Source organism: Lithobates pipiens, unplaced genomic scaffold (assembly GCF_037356315.1).
Source record: "Lithobates pipiens isolate NorthernLeopardFrog02 unplaced genomic scaffold, aLitPip1_a1.2 Scaffold_8, whole genome shotgun sequence".
Taxonomy (NCBI): domain Eukaryota; kingdom Metazoa; phylum Chordata; class Amphibia; order Anura; family Ranidae; genus Lithobates; species Lithobates pipiens.
Genome location: NW_027507903.1, coordinates 169,375,277 through 169,398,590, shown reverse-complemented (window position 1 = coordinate 169,398,590; position 23,314 = coordinate 169,375,277).

The window sequence follows — 23,314 nt, the reverse complement described above, 5'->3', positions numbered from 1 at the left end:
GAAGAATTTATCTAAAAAAAAACCACACAAAATATACAGGAACCTCCACAGCCTTTCTGTGATATGGTGATCCATGTCCATAGACTCCAAGTCCGTGTAAAGAGTTTTTTTTCTTTGTCTTTAGTCACTACTTTATTTCAGCAGATCATAGCTTTTGACTTGACTTTGTTCTGCTCCTGGCTGAGATGTGTTGTTAGATCTGTAGTGTAGATGGTTGGGTAAAATAACATCTCTTGAAGATGCCAGGAACTGTAAACCGGGTAAACTATTATTTCTACAGTGAAAGCTAATTATTTTTACTATTTTTCCATTTTATTTTAAAGAGAAATGTCAATCCCCCATAATGTTGCCACTGCTCTCCCTCCACTATGTTTTATAATCTAGTGTGTGCACAGATGTCTTCAGGTCCCAACATCTGCGCACATGCGGGTATTTGGGGTCTGGGTCTTCCATGCCTGCTCCATCTTGACGCATGTTTTGTAAACCCCCGCTGATGTGTAGATACTCAGTATACTCAGCTCTGCCGTGACCACAAACCCACAGACATGTGTGCATGTACAGAATCTGGCGGGACACACAAGGGGGGGGGGGGGTGACACAATGTCATTGTCACCTAGGCAAAAAAGAAGGAAGTGCTGCTATACAATACAAAAAGGTTAAAAACCTTTAAAAAAATATCTAATTTTAGGAGAGGGAGAGGCAGGTGAATAAAAAAAGTTGATTCGTAGGGTGAAAGTCTGCTGTAGTGTAGGTTGTACACAGATGTATTTTCTATATTTCATCATTACAGGACATTCATAAAGTGACACTAAACTGGTTTAAAAAAATAAATACATTTTCAAGTATGTATTCTTATCTTTTAAAAAATCCCTTTATTGCCCTTTGCATCCCCTGAATCCTCAGATTCCTTCTTTTTGCTGCTGTGATCCGACGTCTTGATAAAGGATGGTTACGTTCATTCTCCATGGTCCAAATGAAGGTAGGGGCTTAGTCACCATCTTTTTTCACTACCCAGGTGGATTGGGCACTAAGGATTGTGGACTATGGGATGTGTAGTGTGCATAGTGCAGCACACATTACCGCAACTAACTTTTCATAAAAAATACATTACAGGGCCATTAAGTAGTCAATGTGTATTGATGATTTTTGCAAAATAAGGCTATTGTTTAGTGTAAAAAGAAAATAAATTGGTGCTAACACAGCCAAATATCTACAAAAATAAAAATAATATTATTTTTAATGTCCATAAATTATATGTAATAGTCCCCACACCACGTGAAACATTTTCTGTTCTTTGATAAGTGTTCTTCCAGCAGTGCAACAGCTATCACCACCACCACCACCACCATTAAAAAAGTGCACTCACAGCCAGTCCAGTGACCTCTTAGTAAATATAGGTCACCGGGGACTGTGGAATAGGCCATATACAGTGGTGTGAAAAAGTGTTTGCCCCCTTCCTCATTTCCTGTTCCTTTGCATGTTTGTCACACTTAAGTGTTTCGGAACATCAAACCAATTTAAACAATAGTCAAGGACAACACAAGTAAACACAAAATGCAATTTGTAAATGAAGGTGTTTTTTTATTAAAGGTGAAAAAAAATCCAAACCATCATGGCCCTGTGTGAAAAAGTGATTGCCCCCTAAACCTAATAACTGGTTGGGCCACCCTTAGCAGCAACAACTGCAACCAAGCGTTTGCGATAACGTGCAATGAGGCTTTTACAGCGTCCTGGAGGAATTTTGGCCCACTCATCTTTGCAGAATTGTCCTAATTCAGTTACATTAGAGGGTTTTCGAGCATGAACGGCCTTTTTAAGGTCATACCACAACATCTCAATAGGATTCAGGTCAGGTCTTCATTTTGTTTTTCTTCAGCCATTCGGTGGTGGACTTGCTGGTGTGTTTAGGATCATTGTCCTGCTGCAGAACCCAAGTTCGTTTCAGCTTGAGTACACGAACAGATGGTCGGACATTCTCCTTCAGGATCTCTTGGTAGACAGCAGAATTCATAGTTCCTTTTATCACGGCATGTCTTCCAGGTCCTGAAGCAGCAAAACAGCCCCAGACCATCACACTACCACCACCATATTTTACTGTTGGTATAATGTTCTTTTTATGAAATGCAGTGTTCCTTCTACGCCAGATATACTTGGACACACACCTTCCAAAGAGTTCCACTTTTGTCTCATCGGTCCACAGAATGTTGTCCCAAAAGTCTTGGGGATCATCAAGATGTGTTGTGGAGAAATTGAGACGAGCTTTGATGTTCTTTTTGCTCAGCAGTGGTTTTCTCCTTGGAACTCTGCCATGCAGGCCATATTTGCCCAGTCTTTTCCTGATGGTGGAGGCATGAACGCTGACCTTAACTGAGGCAAGTGAGGCCTGCAGTTCCTTGGACGTTGTTGTGGGGTCTTTTGTGACCTCTTGGATGAGTCGTCGCTGCGCTCTTGGGGTAATTTTGGGCGGCCGGCCACTCCTGGGAAGGTTCACCACTGTTCCATGTCTTCGCCATTTGTGGATAATGGCTCTCACTGTGGTTCGCTGGATTCCCAAAGCTTTGGAAATGGCTTTATAACCCTTTCCAGACTGATAGATCTCAATTACTTTCTTTCTCAATTGTTCCTGAATTTCTTTGGGTCTCGGCATGATGTGTAGCTTTTAAGGATCTTCTGGTGGACCTTACTGTGTCAAGCAGCTCCTATTTAAGTGATGCCTTGATTGTGAACAGGTGTGGCAATAATCAGGCCTGGGTGTGGCTAGAGAAATTGAACTCAGGTGTGGACAACCACAGTTATAGTATGTTTTAACAAGGGGGACAATCACTTTTTCACACAGGGCCATGATGGTTTGGATTTTTTTTCACCTTTAATAATAAACACCTTCATTTACAAATTGCATTTTGTGTTTACTTGTGTTGTCCTTGACTATTGTTTAAATTGGTTTGATGTTCCGAAACACTTAAGTGTGACAAACATGCAAAGGAACAGGAAATGAGGAAGGGGGCAAACACTTTTTCACACCACTGTACACCTCCAAATCTATCACACCATTCCTCAGTAGATCTTCTAAGATAACACACTATCTTCCGTTTATCGCTCTTGGCCTCTGCTTGCTTTGCATACAGCATGAGCTGGCTGAAACAAAACCAGAATGGATATTGATCCAGCAGGAGCACCCCAAACATGGTCACCAGCTACAGAAGTCTCTTAAATCCATAACGGAAGGTACAGTAGTATGTCGTCTTAGAATATCTACTGCAATGATCGATTTGGAGTTGTAGATGGCCGATTTCCCCAGTGCTTGTTGAGCTTTATTAGCTTAGCTGTCACTAAATTGATGATGAGTGCACATTTTTTTATGGTGGTGGTGATGATAGGTGTTACACTGCTGTGTTAGAGCCAATTACTTTTATTTTTACACTTATTGAAGGTGAAATTTTTCACTTTCGAGAGGGCAGCTTCTTATGAGTCACTATATAAGGGTAGTTGCCATTAATTATAATATAAATGTATGCATTGCTATTCCCTGAAATTTATATTAATGTTTTCTTTTAACGACATTGTTCATCCTTTGTTGAACTCTGTAAACATACCTTCAAAACTTAATAAAAATTGATTGATTAAAAAAAAAAGTTATACTATCACTAGTGTCACTTTAATTTATGCTATGGCTGTGTTCCAAGACATGTATGTGCAATTAAAATTTAGCATATTTTATATGTCGTAAAAAAATAACTGTATTCTATATTTGACCTCATTTCTAGAACTGATTATTAGCTCTATGATGGATATAGAGAAAAATTAACACAGACATAAATGAGACGTTATAGTTAAAGACTGTACGGTCTACTGTATGTGTATTCCTAACAGAATGGGAGACAAAGTTCATGTACCCCTGCAGGCTGTAAGATTGTGTCCTTTGATCCCACCTCAATCCCTCTAAAAGCCTCAACCCCTCTGACACTCCAGGTTAAACCTTAAAATTAAACACTGGTCAATTTAGGAAAACCCCTGAGTATATTATCACTTAGCAAGGTTGAATTCAGAATGGCAATTTCCAGCTCATCTGCAGTGTAAAGTACATAATCAAAGCACAACTGACTCTATAATAGTTATGCAGGTATGAAATGTCAGACCTTATCTAGGTGAACATACATAACCTGAAGTGTAAGAGCAGAATGGTGGTAATACCAATAAAAGGGCCTATGCTGCAGGGTAAACTGAGCTTGGCCTAGGTCACCTGTGGAATACTGATAGCACTATTTGTGTATGTTCAGAATCTCCAGTAAATGAGGGAGGAAATTAACTAAGTCTCAATCCTTAGGAATAATCTTCTGCTGGCTGGCGCTGGGGCCATTTATGATGTTGGTGTAATAGAGGATGTCTGTTAAATCTGTAAGCAGATGAAGACGGATAACTATAACTGCTGTTGTAACAACTAGTACAGAAGACTACAAAACAGCCAAACAGGGTCAGGACATTGGGAATGTTAACCTGAGTTGGAGAATGGGTAGGTTAATATTAGACTCTGCCTACAGTTTGTCTCTTCCTGATAACAGAACAAAGGTGGGTCAGAGACATGCTTACTAGCTCCATGTTTCGGATTTGCAAGTTGTAATGGTGGAGATGCCACTCTGAGGTATTTAGTGTGCATATCTTCCTGACAGGTAGTACAGCATGATGTTCACCGTATGTGAAGGGTGTTGATCTCTTGGTGGCCACCTGCAAACTGTAAAGCTGGATAAATGCTATGTGCATGAAGCGCAAGTCTCCCTATAGCACTTGATAAACAGAGCATAGAGTGTGCTGGATGTGCAGGCTCATTCGTAGCCACCTGTAGGATGGCCAAGCTAGACTTGAGCAAAGTACCAAGTTCCCTAGATCTTTAGATGGAAAGTTCCATGGTCTCTCAAACCTTCCCCTCTGCAACAGGAACAGCTACTCAAACGATCACCCAGTGCCAACTGCCTCCGTTCTTTCTGACCTATTCCATATATACCCCCCTTTATAAACTCTGCTTGCTACCAGGGTCTTTTGAGGCCTGTCACTCATAAGCTCAGCTAGTACACTATCACTATTATGGCCCAGACTACTTCTCCCAACCTTCCAGAGGGTTCTGAACTGTGATCCCAGAGATTAATGTCTCCCTTCGGGCTGAAGAAGGGAATTGTTACACTAGTCAACGTACATCAGAAAATAACAAATAAAGTTAATTTCCTTCTTAAATAATGGCTACATACAAGTTCAATTGATGCCTTAAAGCAGAATTCCACCCACTTTTAGACCTTTGTCTTACAGGAAAGATGACCCCTCCACCACTCATTTTTGGCTAACTATTTTTTGTTTTCTAACTCATCTTTTCTGAAGTAATAAGTGTACTTCTGTTCCAGTTGGGCCAAGGTGCAGGACGTCATGTCCTCTTGTACAGCGAACCCCCCCCCCCCCCCGCAGTCTTCTGGGACAAGCTGGCCATTCACAAAGCACCGCGTGGTTTGCGCATGTGCAGTAGGAAACTGGTAGAGAAGCCACAAGGTTTCCTGGTTTCCCTTAGTTAGAATGGTGGCACCTGCACCCGATCCGGTGGATGGATAGGCCTTGGGGGGCTGACATCGTGAGCTCCCTGGACAGGTGAGTGTCCTTATTAAAAGTCAGCTGCTGACTTAAAAAAAAAAAAAATGTTTGTGACTGGAACTCTGCTTTAAAGTGTCTTTCACCTTGAAAATGTTCCCTCCTTGCCACCCATAACTTATTTTGTTTATATATATAAAAATGTTTCCCTCCCACCCCCTCATGCATGTGATGGTAAGCAGGGGTAAAAATCTATAGGGGGAAAAAGTAAGGATCCACGTTAAGTCTAAACTCACACTAGCCCATGCTCTGGAAAGCAATCCACATTGAAATTCTTTTCAGAGCGCAGCAAAACAGCCACTAACAGACATTCAGTTGGTGTTCAGTTCCTTTTTTATAAATTTACTGGATTCAATCTGAATGTTAACATAAACAGCTAGTGATTCAAAATGAAGTAATTGCGACACAGAGTAGCCCTCAATTTACATTCTAAGCATGCTTTGGGCACAGTTATGCGTTTATTAAATAGAATGTGTGAATTGCTTCCAAAACTTTTTACAAAAAAAACATTTCAGGTGAATGCACTCTGCAAATACTGTAAATATTCCTCATTCCTCTGAGAATAGACAAGTGTACTGACCTTTGAAACAAATGGTATATAATTCTGTTTACTGACATGTTTTTATTTTTTTATATTTCTCTTCCAAATAGAGTGCCCTATGAAGTTTTTCTAATATATTAATAGTATATCATAAACCAAAGCAAAGAATAAAGTCAGGAAGCAATATCAAGTGTTTTATAAATATGTGTAGCACTGACCCCCGAAGGAGCTGCTGGTTTGATTGGGCTTACCATTACCGTGCTCTTCAGGAGCCGGCGCTACATATGCAACAATATTTCTATATTACTATAACTATTCCAATTATTATTGACTAAACTAAATAACAATTTGTCTTGTTACCTAATCATTTTCAATAAAAATGACTGTAAAAAAAAAAAGTTAGGAAGCAACTGTGCAGAATATATAATGAGACAAATGTACATGTAACAGCTTTCCAGCTTTTTGTCTGCTCATTTTGTAAAAAAGCAAGTGAATTCCAGGAAGTCTCTTGTTTTTTAGTCTAAAAAAACTATTTCTGAACTGCCAGCAGCTGTTCATCAGCTAAAATGAAGATAAATATGATAATGTGCCATAGTTATTTTATGAGCAGAGGGACAGGATAAATTATGAAATTGAAATAGGCTGCCCAACAGTTCAGATGAAAACATACCACAGATTGTGGGTTTTTTAGGGGCCTTGAACATGGGGCAATCCTACATAGTTACATAGTTATATAGTGGCGAGGTTGAAAAAAGACACAGGTCCATCAAGTCCAACCTATGTGTCTGATTATATGTCAGTATTACACTGTAGATGCCTGCATGTTGTGGTCGTTCAGGTGCTTATCTAATAGTTTTTTTGAAACTATCGATGATCCCCACTGATAGCACCGTCTGTGGAAAGGAATTCCACATCCTTGCCGCTCTTACAGAAAAGAACCCTCTACGTAGTTTAACCGCTTCAATACAGGGCACTTACACACCCTTCCTGCTCAGACCAATTTTAAGCTTTCAGCGCTTTCACACTTTGAATGCCAATTACTCAGTCATGCGACACTGTACCCAAACAAAATTTTAATATTTTTTTTCATACAAATAGAGCTTTCTTCTGGTGGTATTTAATCACCATTGAGTTTTTTATAATTTGCGACATATGAAAAAAATCGAAAATTTTGAAAAAAAACAACATATTTTTTAGTTTCTATGATAACACTTTGCAAATAAGTCATTTTTGTTTATAAATTTGGGCCAAAATGTATACTGCTACATCTCCTTGGTAAAAAAATAACACAAATTAGTGGATATTATTTTGTCTCTGTGAAAATGATAGAGTCTACATGCTATGGTGCAAATCATTGAAAATTGATCACACCTGATGCACTGATGGCCTATCTCATTTCTCGAGGCCCTGAAATGTCAGGAATGTACAAATACCCCCAAGTGACCCATAATAAGTAAGAGTAAGAGTCGTGGTGAATTTTTTTAAGTTGTCATTTTTTCCCACAATTCTTGGGAAAATGTAAGATTTTTTTTCCCTCCAAAATTGTCATAACAACAAGTTATTTCTCACACACAGCATATGCATACTTCCAATTACACCCCAAAATACATTCTGCTACTCTTCCCAAGTATGACAATACCACATGTGTGTGACTTTTACACAGCCTGGCCACACAGAGAGGTCCAACATGCAGGGAGTACCGTCAGGCTTTCTAGGAGCATAAATTACATCTCTAATTTCCTCTAATGACCTATCATACTTTTGAAGGCCCTGGACAATGGAATTACCCACAAAATGACCCCATTTTGGAAGACAAACACCCGAAACTTATATTCTATGAAGCATTATGAATCTTTTGAATGGTTAATTTTTTTACACAAGTCTTCAAAAAACGTGGAAAGAAAATGAAAACCTATTTTTTTTTTACACAAAATTGTCAATTTATAAGATATATATAACTCATGGCATGTATATAGCAAAAATTACACCCCAAAACACATTCTGCTACTCATCCTGGGTATGGCGATACCACATGTGTGAGACTTTTACACAGCTAGTCCACATACAGAGGCCCAACGTTAAAGTAGTACCTTCAGGCGTGCTAGGAGCATAAATTACACATCTCATTTCATTCCTACCTATCACACTTTTGAAGGTCCTTGAGCACCAGGACAGTGGAATTACCCACAAAATGACCCCATTTTGGGAAGCAAGCACCCCAACATATATTCTATGAGGCATGAGCTGCAGATAGGTACTCGGGTACTCTGATGGGCTGTAGATAGGTACTTGGGTACTCTGATGAGCTTGTGACTGGTACTTGGTTACTCTGATGAGCTGGTTTACCCATTGTCGGTCTTGGAGGATAAGGCCATGGAGGAGTATGTTGCTGATGCACTTTCTTGAGGTTTCATCCACAAATCCTCGTCTCCTGCTGGTGCTGGTTTCTTCTTTGTGAACAAGAAGAGTGGTGAACTGAGACCTTGTATAGATTATAGGGGTCTCAATCGTATCACGATTAAGAATGTCTACCTGATTCCATTAATTACAGAGTTATTTGACTGCCTCAAGTGAGCAACGGTTTTCACGAAGCTTGACTTGAGAGGAGCATACAATCTCGTGCGCATTAAGGAGGGCGACGAGTGGAAAACTGTGTTTAATACTAGAACAGGCCATTATGAGTACCTGGTAATGCCTTTTGGCCTTTGTAGCTCCCCGGCAGTTTTCCAGGAATTTATTAACAATGTCCTCCGAGATTTGTTGCAGTTATGTGTCGTGGTTTATCTTGATGATATCCTCATATTTTCCAAGTCCCTGGAGAGCCACCACACAGATGTCTGTCGTGTGTTTCAGAAACTAAGAGGGAACAATCTCTATTGTAAACTGGAGAATGGTGAGTTCTATCGTGAACAGGTTACATTCCTGGGCTATGTCATTTCCACTGCTGGTTTTTTGATGGACCCAGAGAAACTTTCGGCAGTCGTACAGTGGCCTCCACCCGTGGGTTTACCTCCCCTGCAGCATTTCCTGGGCTTTGCCAACTACTATCGGAAGTTTATTCATAACTTCTCGTCTCTGGTCAAGCCCCTGACTGATATGACCAGAAAGGACAGTAACCCACAGAGTTGGTCTCCGGAGTCCATTATGGCCTTTGAGATTCTCAATGCTGCCTTTGTTTCTGCTCCTGTGTTGGCACATCCTGATCCAATGTTGCCTTTTATCCTAGAAGTTGATGCTTCTTAGACTGGAGTTTGCGCCCTTCTGTCTCAACATCCTAACTCTGAAAGCGCTATGCATCCATGTGGCTACTTTTCCAAGAAATTGTCACCTGCTGAGTGCAATTATGAGATTAGTGACAGGGAGCTGTTGGCGATCATTTTAGCCCTGAAAGAATGGAGACATCTCCTTGAAGGTAGCACTGTGCCGGTTCTTATTCTTACTGACCATAAAAATCTTACATTCTTGTCTGAGGCTAAGCGACTCTCTCCCAGAAGGGCATGATGGGCTCTTTTCTTGTCAAGCTTTAATTACATTGTCTCATTCTTACCCGGTACTAACAATGTAAGGGCCGATGCCTTGTCACAACAATTTTAATCCACTTTCAAGTCGAAGTCGGTTCCGGTTCCTATGATTCCTCTTGATCGTATCTTGGCTATGGTTCACACCAGTCTTATTTCTCCTTTGGGTGACAAAATTCTTGCTGCTCAGGTCCATGCTCCTCCTGAGAAACCTTATGACCGCTGCTTTGTCCCAGAGAGTCTCCGTACTGCTGTACTCAGACTTACCATTCTCCAAAGGCAGCTGGCCATCCTGGGAAGAATCAACTCATTTGGGCCATTTCCCAACAATTATGGTGGCCTAGTCTATGGGCTGACATTACTGCCTTCATATCTGCCTGTTCCCGTGTGTGTTCAGAGTAAGACTCCACAACACCTTCCAGTCCAGCGGACAAGGGCAGTCAGTTTGTCTCCCGTTCCAGCGAGCCTTTTGTGCACAGTTGGGAATCCAGCTTGCGTTCTCTTCTGCGTATCACCCTCAGTCTAATGGGGCTACAGAGCGAGCCAATCAGTCCTTGGAGCAATTCCTACGTTACTATATTTCTGACCACCATAACAACTGGTCAGACCTATTACCATGGGCAGAGTTTGCTCACAACAGTGCTTTGAATTCTGCCTCCCGATTGTCTCCACTTATGGCGAATTATGGTTTCCAACCTTCCATGTTGCCTGACTCGTTTGTTCCGCAGAGTATTCCTGTGTTAGAGGAGCATCTCAGTGGTCTTCGTTCAACTTGGGTACAAGTCCAGGAGGCTTTGTGTCATGCTAATGATAGGTACAGACTCCATGCTGACCGCAGACACCTGCCTGTGCCTTCCTACCTGGTTGGGGACAGTTTCTGGCTGTCATCTCGCAACCTCCGGCTTCCTGTTCCCTCACTGAAGTTTGCACCTCGGTTTATTGGGCCTTTCCATTTCCTTCGCAGAATTAACCCAGTGGCTTGCGCATTTGACCTTCTTCCTAGTATGCGCATCTCAAATGTGTTTCATGTCTACTTATTGAAACCGTTGGTCTGTAGCCGATTTACCACCTCGGTGCCATGTCCTCACCCTATTCAGGTTGAGAACCATGAGGAGTATGAGGTACAATCCATTGTTGACTCCCGTAGGTTCCATGGGCACATACAGTACCTAATGCATTGGAACGGGTACGGTCCGGAGAAACGCTCCTGGGTTTCATCCTCGGACATACATGCCCCTGTTCTCCTCCGCGAGTTCCATAGACATTTTCCCCTCAAGCCCGGTGGCCCTCTGAGGGAGAGGGGTCATTGAGGAGGGGGTACTATCAGGGCTGGCTTAGCCCTTCCTTCTCTGGGCTGGCTGCTCAGCTGTCGGCTAATTGCCAGCTCTCATCTCTCTCTACAGTTACCTAGCTGTTTAATTGTACTTCTGTCTCAGTCTGATTCATGGTTTCTGACACTAATGCATGATGGACCTCTCCATGTGACAGAGAGAGAGAGTTTGCGGCATACCATGTTGAATGCTACTTCAACCACAAGGCTTGAGAGGCCTAGTCCTGCTACCCACTGTTGTACATCCTGTTACTAGCAACATTTACAGCACCTACCCATGTGTGGAGAAAGTCAGTACAGAAGGCAGAGAAAGAGGATACGTTGCCGGACTGTTGCCATATGTGCTCCTGTCTAGAAGACTGCAGATCGATTTGAGTCATTGGTGAGAGAGCAAGCTGCTCAATATTTATCTATTTACTACCACTAGTACAGAACACCGTGCATACACATTTCTACCCAGGAACACTTTAATGCATTGCTGGAACACTGTACTCAGATGCCTTAGGCCTTCACCACTTGGAATATATTATTTCATTTGCAACCAAGCAGATTACAGTTAACGAGCTCCAACTAGCTAGTGACTATAGTGTATCCTTCTGCATATAGCATTATTCATTGCTTATACATTGTCGTGTCTTTGGGACGAGTCTGTTTGCTGAGTTGGCGCTGTTGTCACAGCTCAGCGGATTTACTCTTTTCTTTGTGAAATAACTGTTCCTATTTGGTTCAACTAAAACATTTCAGAATCTTGTACTACTGAGTTGCTTGATTCTTTTTTTTTTTTAACCAAAATTAAGTTTATTGAGCAGAAAAGTCAATACAGAATAGTATACAACAAATGTTGGGTGCAACAGGCACCACAATGTGTTAAGAAGATGTACAAATTTTGTCTGACATATGTATACAAATCTTCTGCCAGCTGTTACCTTGTTTCTTTAGCGTGGAAACATTAATACATATGTGTTCCCCTACATTAGGTAGTGGGGGTAATAGCAGAGTGGTGTTGCGGTCCGCTTTTTTTTTTTTAGGTTGACCCTAGGCATCACAGGTGGAGGAGTCTTCTACCCATCTATCCCAGATCTTATGAAATTTGCCTGGGCATCCAAAGTGGGAATAAAGGATTTTGTTGTAAGGCAGTGTGAGGTTTACAGTCCTCTTCCATTGTTGGATTGTGGGTGGAGTAGGTCTAAGCCATAACTGAGCTATTTGCATCCTGGCAGTGAAAAGAGTTTCCTGCAGGAATGTTGTGAGGTGCTTGTCTTCCTCAGGTAGGGGGAGGAGACCAAGTATACATTGACGTGGGCACAGTGTTAGGGCAGAACCCATATGGTCATGGAGGAATTTGATAACCTGCGTCCAGTATTGTTGGATGGGAGGGCAGGACCATATTAAGTGATAGAAAGTACTGTTGGCATCGCCCCATCTGGGGCATGTTGGGTTGGCATCGGCTTTATATTTGGAGAGTCGGGTAGGAGTTATGTACTACTTATGGAGAATATAAAGGTACGTAAGTCTGTCAGAGAGTTTGGGCGATACTTTTTTGGGTGTTTCTAAAACTTCCCCCCATTGTTCATCCTCAATGTCCCTGAGGTCCGCCTCCCATTTTGTCCTGAGTCAATAAGCATGAGCCGTAGCTCTGGGAGTGAGAAGCTGCATATAGAGGAGGGATATCAGTTTCTTAGGGTCATCTCCGAGTACCATGTCCGTCAGGGTCAATGTTTCCAGTGGTGGGACGAGTTTTCCAAACTGAGTTTGAATGGCGTGGCGGACTTGTAGGTAGCTGAAGAGCGTATAATTGGGGAGATTGAATTCTTCTTTAAGGGTTTGAAACTACATAATTGTGCGTCCAGTAAAAAGTTGGGATAGTTATACAACTTGATTATCCATATTTTGTGGTCAGGTACAGTCAGTAGTTCTGGAAGGAGAGGGTTTTCCCATAGTGGTGTGTAGTAGTGTAATGGGGGGGGGGGGACCATGATGGCATGTGCCAAATCTTGTTGTGGTGTGTTAGCATGTGTCGTTTATCCCCTAGTCGCGAGAGGCCCTGATGCTTGCAAATAGTATTTGGAAAGGGTGGGCTACTACAGCCGTCGCCGCCATGCACACTAATGTGCAGTATCTAATTTTATCGTGGCTGTTGAGATAATAGAAGTGGGATAATTGGGAGGCAAGGTTGTATAATGCCAGATCGGGTAGGGCAGTGCCACCCAGGTGGACTGGGCATTTAAGGGTCTGCCATGCCAGTTTGTGCCTAGAGGAGCCCCATACAAATGTACTGAGGATAGATTTCATGTTTCTGAAAATGTGGGCCAGAATATAGAGTGGAGCATACCAGAAAAGTTAGAGCAATTTGGGGAGAAGAATCATCTTCACTATGTTAAGCCGGTCCATGACCACAAGAGGGAGTCTGGACCAGACCTGAGTTTTGCATTTAAGGAGCTCAAAAAGTGCTTCTAAGTTCAATCTTACATAGTCTGTGAGGGTGCGGGAGCATTGTATGCCAAGATACTTGATCTAGTTGGTTCGCACTAGGGGCAGAGCGGCCTGTGTGTCTGTGGGGGCAGTGAGGTCTATAGGGAGAATTTGGGATTTGGACCAGTTTATCTGGAGTCCTGAGAAAGCGCCAAAGCATTGGATTAAATGAAGAGCTGCCGTCAGGGAGGGACCTGCATCCTCTAAGTAGAGCAGCATATCATCAGAGTAGAGTCTGATCACCTCCGTCACCTGACCCATACGGAGGCCCCGTATGTCAGGGTGCGCCCTGATGGCGATAGCTAGGGTATCCACGGCTCATGCAGAGTTGCTTGATTCTTGCTTTATAGTATTAACAGGATGTCTGAAAACAGAGTGGCAGGTGGGTTGGAAGGTTCACTTGGTCATGGCCGTGCAGATGAGCAGGTAATTCTCAGCAGTCCCCGAGTGGGCTGTGCTACAATTAGAAAAGCTGCACAAAATGAAAAAGATTTCAAGCTCCTAGAAAACTAGTTTTCAAGAATCGTCTAGTGTCGCTATGTATATGTATGGACGTTAAAGTGATTGTATACCCTTTGTTTTAATTTTTACCTACAGGTAAGCCTATAATAAGGCTTACCTGTAGGTAAAATTAATATCTACTAAACCTGTACGGTTTTGTAGATATTCACTTTGCATGCAGCCGCTGTCGTCAGTGGCGCATGCTCTGTGAAGGGTCGGCTGAAGGTCTGGCAGGCATTGCTGGACTTTGCCGGGAAGAAGACTCCCTTGAGCATGAGTGTAATCGTGGCTCCAGCCACTCACAGCGCTGGAGCCACAAACCCAGAAGAAACTCCAAGGGCAAAATGTCAGCTCCCTCGGCGCCTAGGACCGTGATCAGATGTTGACTCCTTGTTTTAAGGTGAGTATTTTCATAATGAGCTAGTTTGCGGTGTATACTAGCTCATTAGGCCTTTGCCTTACAGGTTTTTTTTTCCTGTGTGCGTATACATCTGCTTTAAACATTTTACAACACATCAAATAAGGATAATTGCACTTTTAAAGCATGCATCTCCATAGCCCCTATTATATTTATTATATATGTTGTCAGATTCAGACCGTACTCCCTCCTTCTTCATCCCTCTTTTAGCCTACCCCCAGCTCTGCAGTAATTCACCACCCTGCAAGTCAGACTTTTTGTACCACTACATAGAGTTGGCTCTTGGATAGTGAGTGTAAGGCTGGGTTCACACATCTCCGGGCGGCTGTGGAGCAGATTGCACAAAGGTCCTGTGCATCTTTGGCTCTGTTTCAGGTCCAACTTTAGGCAAAAAATTGTGCCTGATTTGTCCTGCATTAGGCCCCATTCAGATATCGCATTGAAAGAGCGAGAGTTCCCGCTTGTGATTCCGAAAGCTCAATTTGCAAGTGTTTCCACATGTTATGCATAGAGCAGATTATTCACTTCAATAGGTTTCTCTATGTGAGTATGTCACCCAAAAGAAGCTCTTGCTCCTTTTTGGGCTGCAAGCTTAGTATGGTTTTTAAACTAGCATTTTGCAGAGCGATTCTGTTGTGCGATCATCGCGGCAGAATCGAGGGGTGCCGTTAAGAATAAGGGCACCCAAATGTGTGTCGTGTATTGTGCCTTGATTTGAAATTGCGAGCAGAATCATGGAGATCCTGCTCACCCTTCCAAATCTGTTCACTCTTCAAGCAAATTTTCCCTTAGCTTGGCGATTAAGGTGAAGCTCTGCTGACTTCCATCATACAATCATGTACAAGCAGAAATCATTTTTAAATTTTTTAAATTTTCCTTGCACGTGGTTGGATATTCTTTGCAATGTAAATTTTCACGACATCCCTCGCTAAATGAGAATTCCCTTGCAAAGTGAACAGCCTACTTTTCTTTATTAAATCAACCCTAAGGTGTCATTGGAAGAGGAGGCAAAAATACATTGTCTAAATAGGAATACAAAAAGCAGAAAAAAGCTAATTCTAAATATATATTCCCTTTACCTGCTAGTGGTCGTAATGTCATGGCCGATCGGTATATATATATATATATATATACACACACACAATACACACACACACTATAAACTATATCATTCTGTAACACAAAAGCAAAATTTTTTCCTTGGTCTATATTCTGACCATAACCAAATATCGTTCCTTGAATCCTCTTTAGAATCACCATTGATCTTTGCAGAAAGAGCGGTAGACCTAGAAGGGAACTTCAACTTCATACTAGACCCCTCCCTAGATTCTACTGATGTCACATGCCATCTTTCCAATGCCCCCTGAGACGTATAAAAAGACACTGCCACCTCCACCAAGACCAATTTTCAGCTTTCAGCGCTGTCGCATTTTGAATGACAATTACACAGTCATGCAACACTGTACCCAAACTAAATTTTTATCAGTTTCTTCCCACAAATAGAGGTTTCTTTTGGTGCCAATTAATCATTTCTGGGATTTGTATTTACTGCTAAACAAATAAAAAAAAGACCAAACATTTTGAAAAAAAAAGTTTTTTATTTGTTTCTGTTACAAAACTTTGTAAATAAGTAAGTTTTCTCCATCACTGATGGGCACTGATGGGGCTGCACTGATGGGCACTGATAAGACGGCACTGATAGGCACCAATGAGGTGGCACTGATGAGGTTGCAATGATGGGCACTGATGATGGGCACTAATATGCGGCACTGATGGGGCACTGATAGGTGGCACTGATGTTCACTGATAGGTGGCACTGATATGCAGCACTGATGGGTACACATAGGTGGCACAGATGGGCACTGAATAGATGGTAGTGATGGATGCCAATCAGTGGCAAACAATAATGCCTGGGCACTGATTGGCATCCATTATGGGCACTGATTGGCATCCATTGTGAGCACTGATTGGCATCACTGGTGGTCTAGGATGGCATGCCTGGTGGTAATATCCCTGGTGGTCCAGTGTGGGCATCCTCGGGGGGCTACACTGATAATCAGTCAGCACAGACCCCCCCTGTCAGAGGAGCAGCCAATCGTCTCTCCTCTACTCGCGTCTGACAGAGCGAGTGAGGAAAAGACGATGAACTGCTCTTCCTTTTTACACTGTGATCAGCCGTGATTGGACACGGCTGATCACATGGTAAAGAGATTCCATCAGAGACTCTTTACCTAGATCGGTGTTGCGGTGTGTCAGACTGAAATACTGCAACAACGATCGCCCTCCAGGGCCCCCAGCGGATTGATATCCCGGCGACGTCATATGGTCAGGATATTGAAACCACTTTGCCACCGCTCATTTTGCTATATGGTGGCAAATGGTTAAAGAAATACGGAGGGCTCAGCATCCCACCACCAAATTATATTCCTATTACTTGCCAGTGCATGGCTTTTATTCACGCACCCACTTTTTTCTAAATAAACACTGCCACCTCCATATGGCCTCCTCTTTTGAAATAGGCAAACGTGACCATGCACCAGTGTCCCTATCACTCTCCTTCCTGGTTAATTCACACCCTTCGCAGCACTTTAGGCTCAGTGGGATTGATTTACTAAAGGCAAGTAGACTGTGTGCTTTGTAGAGGTGCGCTCTGCAAGTGCAGTTGCTCCACAGCTTAGTAAATGAGGTAAAGGTTCACTTTGCAAAGAGTACCCAACTATGTGCAGGATAAAAAAAGGATGATGGAAGTCAACAGAGCTTCTGTTTACTAGGAGAAAAAAACAAAAGGAAAAGTGCCTATGAGTGCGAGTATTTATTAAATGCAACAACATGTAATCCACACTTACATGGAGGTAAGGGGTAACAGGCTCTGGGGAAGAGAAGGCTCCTGGCTTAGTCCACAGCTTTGCTGATTGGCCTATGCTAGTCTCCAATTAGGATGACCGTGATCTCCTGCAAGGAAGCTGGCTGGTTATTTCACTCCCTGGACTAGATGGAAGTGTTCTACTCTGAAGGGCCGTGCGCTGGAGTGTGATGTCACCAGAGTGTAGGGAAACCATTTAACTTTTAACTCACTTGATGTCTGTGAATGTCCAAGTTAAGCCATTGACTGGATCCAGGATCAGCTGTACCAATTGAGTTTGCTGACCATTAAGCCTTTGAAGACTTGAGTGGTATATGCCCCTTCAAGTCATTGACATCTGGTAAGCCTCCTCTCTTATCGGTGGTGCCTTCAATCACATTGTCTCCATTTGGAATTTTACACCTGGGTTGGATGTTCCTGTCTGAGTCTTTTTTTTTTTTTTATTATTATTCCTTACAATCTTGGACTTGACATATGTCTTTTATTTTCTTTGTGACAATGGAATGCACTTTGTTAATTTTATGTATTTATGGTTGTATATATATATATATTTACACTCCAGTTAGGACTTTCACTTAGTGTTAATTCACTATTTGATCATCTTCATTGATAAACCACTCATTTGATAGAATATTAGTGCTACACAATTTCTATCTACCCATACCAGATGGAATTGCCTCAAATACTTACAGTAAACAAAATTAAATTGGTAAAGATCCTGGCATGGGCGGCTTCACTCTTACTTATTATAAATAGTTCCAAACTCAACTGTCACCACATTCTTTGAACCTTCAACCCCTTTCTGCAACAAACAACACTACAACTGGAGGCATCTGCCCATACCTCAATTTTCCCTAAAGAAGGAAAAGATCCCATCCACTATTTTAACTGTGTTGTATATTAATCATCCATGTAAGAATGTACATTGCTTTCTGAGTGAGTGATAAACCCTTCCCTGGTTAAGAAGTGCATCCAGCCTGTGTGTAACTTGCTGAGCAGACACTGGCAGCATTGCTAGCAACACCCTGAGAGACCCTGTGTAAAAGGGACATAACAAACTACATACCCATTTATCTTTTCAGCATAGCTTTAAAGGGGTTGTAAACCCTCATCCTATGCATTAAGGTGAAAAAACACCTGGCGGTCACCGGCCCACCAACCCCCCTGTTTTACTTACTTGAGCCCCTTCATCTCCATTCCTCCCCCTCAGCACTGGTCAAATTAAACGGGACCCCATCAGTAGCGGAACTCAAAATGGCTGCCGATTTTCACCCCTCATCTTTATACTTACCTTTTTGCAGTGCATACAGGCAAGCAACAACACAAGGCCTCGGTGTAGGCAGATGCTCTTTTAACTTAGACAACCCAATCTAATATGATTCATTACAAGCCTAAGACCAATTTTTAAGTGGGCACCTTCACATACGGTGGTGTGAAAAAGTGTTTGCCCCCTTCCTCATTTCCTGTTCCTTTGCATGTTTGTCACACTTAAGTGTTTCGGAACATCAAACCAATTTAAACAATAGTCAAGGACAACACAAGTAAACACAAAATGCAATTTGTAAATGAAGGTGTTTATTATTAAAGGTGAAAAAAAATCCAAACCATCATGGCCCTGTTTGAAAAAGTGATTGCCCCCTTGTTAAAACATACTATAACTGTGGTTGTCCACACCTGAGTTCAATTTCTCTAGCCACACCCAGGCCTGATTATTGCCACACCTGTTCACAATCAAGGCATCACTTAAATAGGAGCTGCTTGACACAGTAAGGTCCACCAGAAGATCCTTAAAAGCTACACATCATGCCGAGACCCAAAGAAATTCAGGAACAATTGAGAAAGAAAGTAATTGAGATCTATCAGTCTGGAAAGGGTTATAAAGCCATTTCCAAAGCTTTGGGAATCCAGCGAACCATAGTGAGAGCCATTATCCACAAATGGCGAAGACATGGAACAGTGGTGAACCTTCCCAGGAGTGGCCGGCCGCCCAAAATTACCCCAAGAGCGCAGCGACGACTCATCCAAGAGGTCACAAAAGACCCCACAACAACGTCCAAGGAACTGCAGGCCTCACTTGCCTCAGTTAAGGTCAGCGTTCATGCCTCCACCATCAGGAAAAGACTGGGCAAAAATGGCCTGCATGGCAGAGTTCCAAGGAGAAAACCACTGCTGAGCAAAAAGAACATCAAAGCTCGTCTCAATTTCTCCACAACACATCTTGATGATCCCCAAGACTTTTGGGACAACATTCTGTGGACCGATGAGACAAAAGTGGAACTCTTTGGAAGGTGTGTGTCCAAGTATATCTGGCTTAGAAGGAACACTGCATTTCATAAAAAGAACATTATACCAACCGTAAAATATGGTGGTGGTAGTGTGATGGTCTGGGGCTGTTTTGCTGCTTCAGGACCTGGAAGACTTGCCGTGATAAAAGGAACTATGAATTCTGCTGTCTACCAAGAGATCCTGAAGGAGAATGTCCGACCATCTGTTCGTGTACTCAAGCTGAAACGAACTTGGGTTCTGCAGCAGGACAATGATCCTAAACACACCAGCAAGTCCACCACCGAATGGCTGAAGAAAAACAAAATGAAGACTTTGGAGTGGCCTAGCCAAAGTCCTGACCTGAATCCTATTGAGATGTTGTGGTATGACCTTAAAAAGGCCGTTCATGCTCGAAAACCCTCTAATGTAACTGAATTAGGACAATTCTGCAAAGATGAGTGGGCCAAAATTCCTCCAGGACGCTGTAAAAGCCTCATTGCACGTTATCGCAAACGCTTGGTTGCAGTTGTTGCTGCTAAGGGTGGCCCAACCAGTTATTAGGTTTAGGGAGCAATCACTTTTTCACACAGGGCCATGATGGTTTGGATTTTTTTTCACCTTTAATAATAAACACCTTCATTTACAAATTGCATTTTGTGTTTACTTGTGTTGTCCTTGACTATTGTTTAAATTGGTTTGATGTTCCGAAACACTTAAGTGTGACAAACATGCAAAGGAACAGGAAATGAGGAAGGGGGCAAACACTTTTTCACACCACTGTATATGGCACCTCAGCATCTAACTACCAAGCAATCTGTCACAACTATATGCCTTTAACTTCCTACTGCTCATCTCATTCACCTCTTGGACTTTGATTTTTTTTTTTTAATGGATGGGAATATGTAATGTTATTAAACAGACCCTTTCACTACACATTTTATACACATTTTATACCTACTCCAAACAATCCCCATCTATACCCCTTTACCTGTTTTAAATCTTTCCTATCTGGAATAACTTAATCTAGTCCTCCAAACCAGTACTCATTAAACATACTATTCTACATAGACATAAGAAGTCAGGGAGAATGTTCCTTCCAGACATTTGATTATAGCCCCTCTAACCTGACCTGGGTACTGTACTGTTGTTGCCACTCTACCACTAAACAGTGGGTTCTCATTGAACAAGCCATATCACCTATCCCACTGAGTATTCTCCCCTGGAGTCCAGCACTCCCAACAATTACACTGAATAAACACCCTACCACAGGCCCCACATGAGAAGCTTGTGTACATGTATTTACAACCTAAGGAATTTCACAAACTTCTTCTCTACTCTTTTCAGTGTTAGGGAATCCTAATTTCCCTCCCATTCTAAAAGATAAAGCTTTCATTGGACTTGCTGTGGAAATATATATTTTACTACATACTTTCTACGGGGCCTGACCCTGGCTTTACAGTATTGAGGCCATTATAATTTCTTCAAATAACCACCTACCTCAAAACTTTGCCAGATGCAGAGCTCCATTCCCATGCTCTGATGCATTTTGCACATGAATGCTGTGGAATTCCTAAATCAAACACTTTCTTGGGCATACAAGCTGCTCCTCATGGAGACTTTGGAGGTGTGGTGCAGAACCAGGAAACATTCTACGCATCTTCTGGACACAGGCCTGCAATATCATTCAAAAAAGTACTGACCAGCCTTTCCCCGATTCACTCTTTTTCTTACTCCTGCTCGATAACAAGCTCTCCATGAAAGCATACAAAAAATTTCTGGTGCATCATTTAGCATGTTCCTGCATCATAGCAAAATATTCCCCCCGCATCTATTGAGCAATGGTTTCACCATGTCGCAGACATTATACCCATGGAAGGCTTAACGTGTTCCCTGAAAGGCACAGAAGAAAAATGTCACACTACATGGTTCTGTTGGAATGAATACTCGTTTTATGGAGAAATTCAAACAAATCCTAGAAGGCTAGCTATTACACCTTCAGTCACCTCTTATTTTTACAACTTAAAATTATGAGGGTAGGTGGGATGACAGCAATCTTCCATCTGGCACACTTCCTTGACACCATGGGGGTTATTTACTAAAGGGAAATCCACTTTGCACTGAAAGTGCACTTGGAAGTAAAGTCGCTGTAGATCCAAGGGGGACATGCAAGGAAAATAAAAAAACAGCATTTTAGTTTGCACATGATTGGATGATAAAATCAGTAGAGCTTCCACTCATTTCAGATCTACCCCTTAGGCCGCGTACACACGGGCGGACTGTTCGCCCAACCTTGTCCGCTGAACAGTGTTTGGGCGGACAGTCCGCTCGTGTGTGGGGCTTCAGCGGACAGTTTCAGCGGACAGTTGGACGAACAAGGTCTTACGGAAATTCCGAAAAACTGTCCGCTGAAACAAGGTTTCAGCGGACTGTTCGCTCGTGTGTAGGCTTGTTCGGCCAACTAAGTCTCGCGCATGCTCAGAAAGGATTTCCACGTCGGAAGGTTGCATTGCAGTGTATTGGACGTCGAAATTTTCGATCCGTCGTGCGTGCCGAAACGTCATCGCGCACGGTTTCAGCAAACTGTTCGTCCGTCGTGTGTGGCCATGTCCGTCCATGCTAAGTTTGAGCGGACTGTTTGCCGAAACTGTTGGACGGACAAAGTTGGGCGAACAGTCCGCGCGTGTGTACGCGGCCTTAGATTTAGAGTGACTGCACTTCCAAGTTCACTTTCAGTGCACTTGCAGTGCAAAGTGGATTTGCCTTTCGTAAATAACCCCCCATGTCTCCTCCTCCTCTCCCCTCCTTCCCCCAAATATTAAAACAAGTTCTTCCACAGTTTCCCTTTACTCCTCCATACCTACACACGATCGGATTTTCCGACAACACATGTTGGGAGTGAGCTTGTTGGCTGAAAGTCCAACTGTGTGTTTGCTCCATTGAACAAATGTTGGCTAGCAGGTTCTCATATTTTCTGCCAACAAAACTTTGTTGTTGGAATTTCCAATCATGTGTACACAAGTCCAACGTACAAAAGTTCACACATGCTTGGAATCAAGTAGAAGGAGCCGCCCTGCCTATTGAACTTCCTTTTTCACGGCTCATCATACGCCTTGTATGTCACCATATTCCCATATTTGTAATAGTTGGCCAACATTTGTGTGACCGTGTGTATGCAAGACAAGTTGGAGCCAACAACCTTCATACAAAATTCCACGGTTTTGTTGTCGGAAAGTCTGATCATGTGTACAGGGCATTAGGGGTTGAGCAATAACTATAGACTAGGTATGAATCTGAATGATGACGATAATTGAATATATATTTATATACCCTATGTGAAAGTATCTGGCAACAATACTTTGATCTTTGTCTCCCCCCCCCCCGCCCCTGTCCCCTCTTTTTTGTTACTAGGAACTTTGTAACAAAATGTTGTGTGAAAATTGTAAATAAAAAAAAAAAGAATAAAACATGGCAACTGGTGGAAGGGTATATCAGTTTGGAAAGCACTTGATATTGAAAGTTTGAAAGAAATATATAACAATTGTAGACACAGACCTTATTATACATGCTTATCTTTATTTCAAGTGGTTTACTAAGTGAATGAAATTAAGAATTCCAAAAACAATACAACCATTTATAATGCTGTGTTTTATGGTACTGTATTTATTGTACTAAAGGTAAATGTGTTAAAATGGCCATAAATTTTGTGCCAATTCATTTAATGACCTTTAGATGACTTTTAAAGAAGTTCCAGTTGCAATTTAGAAAATGTCAGCATTAG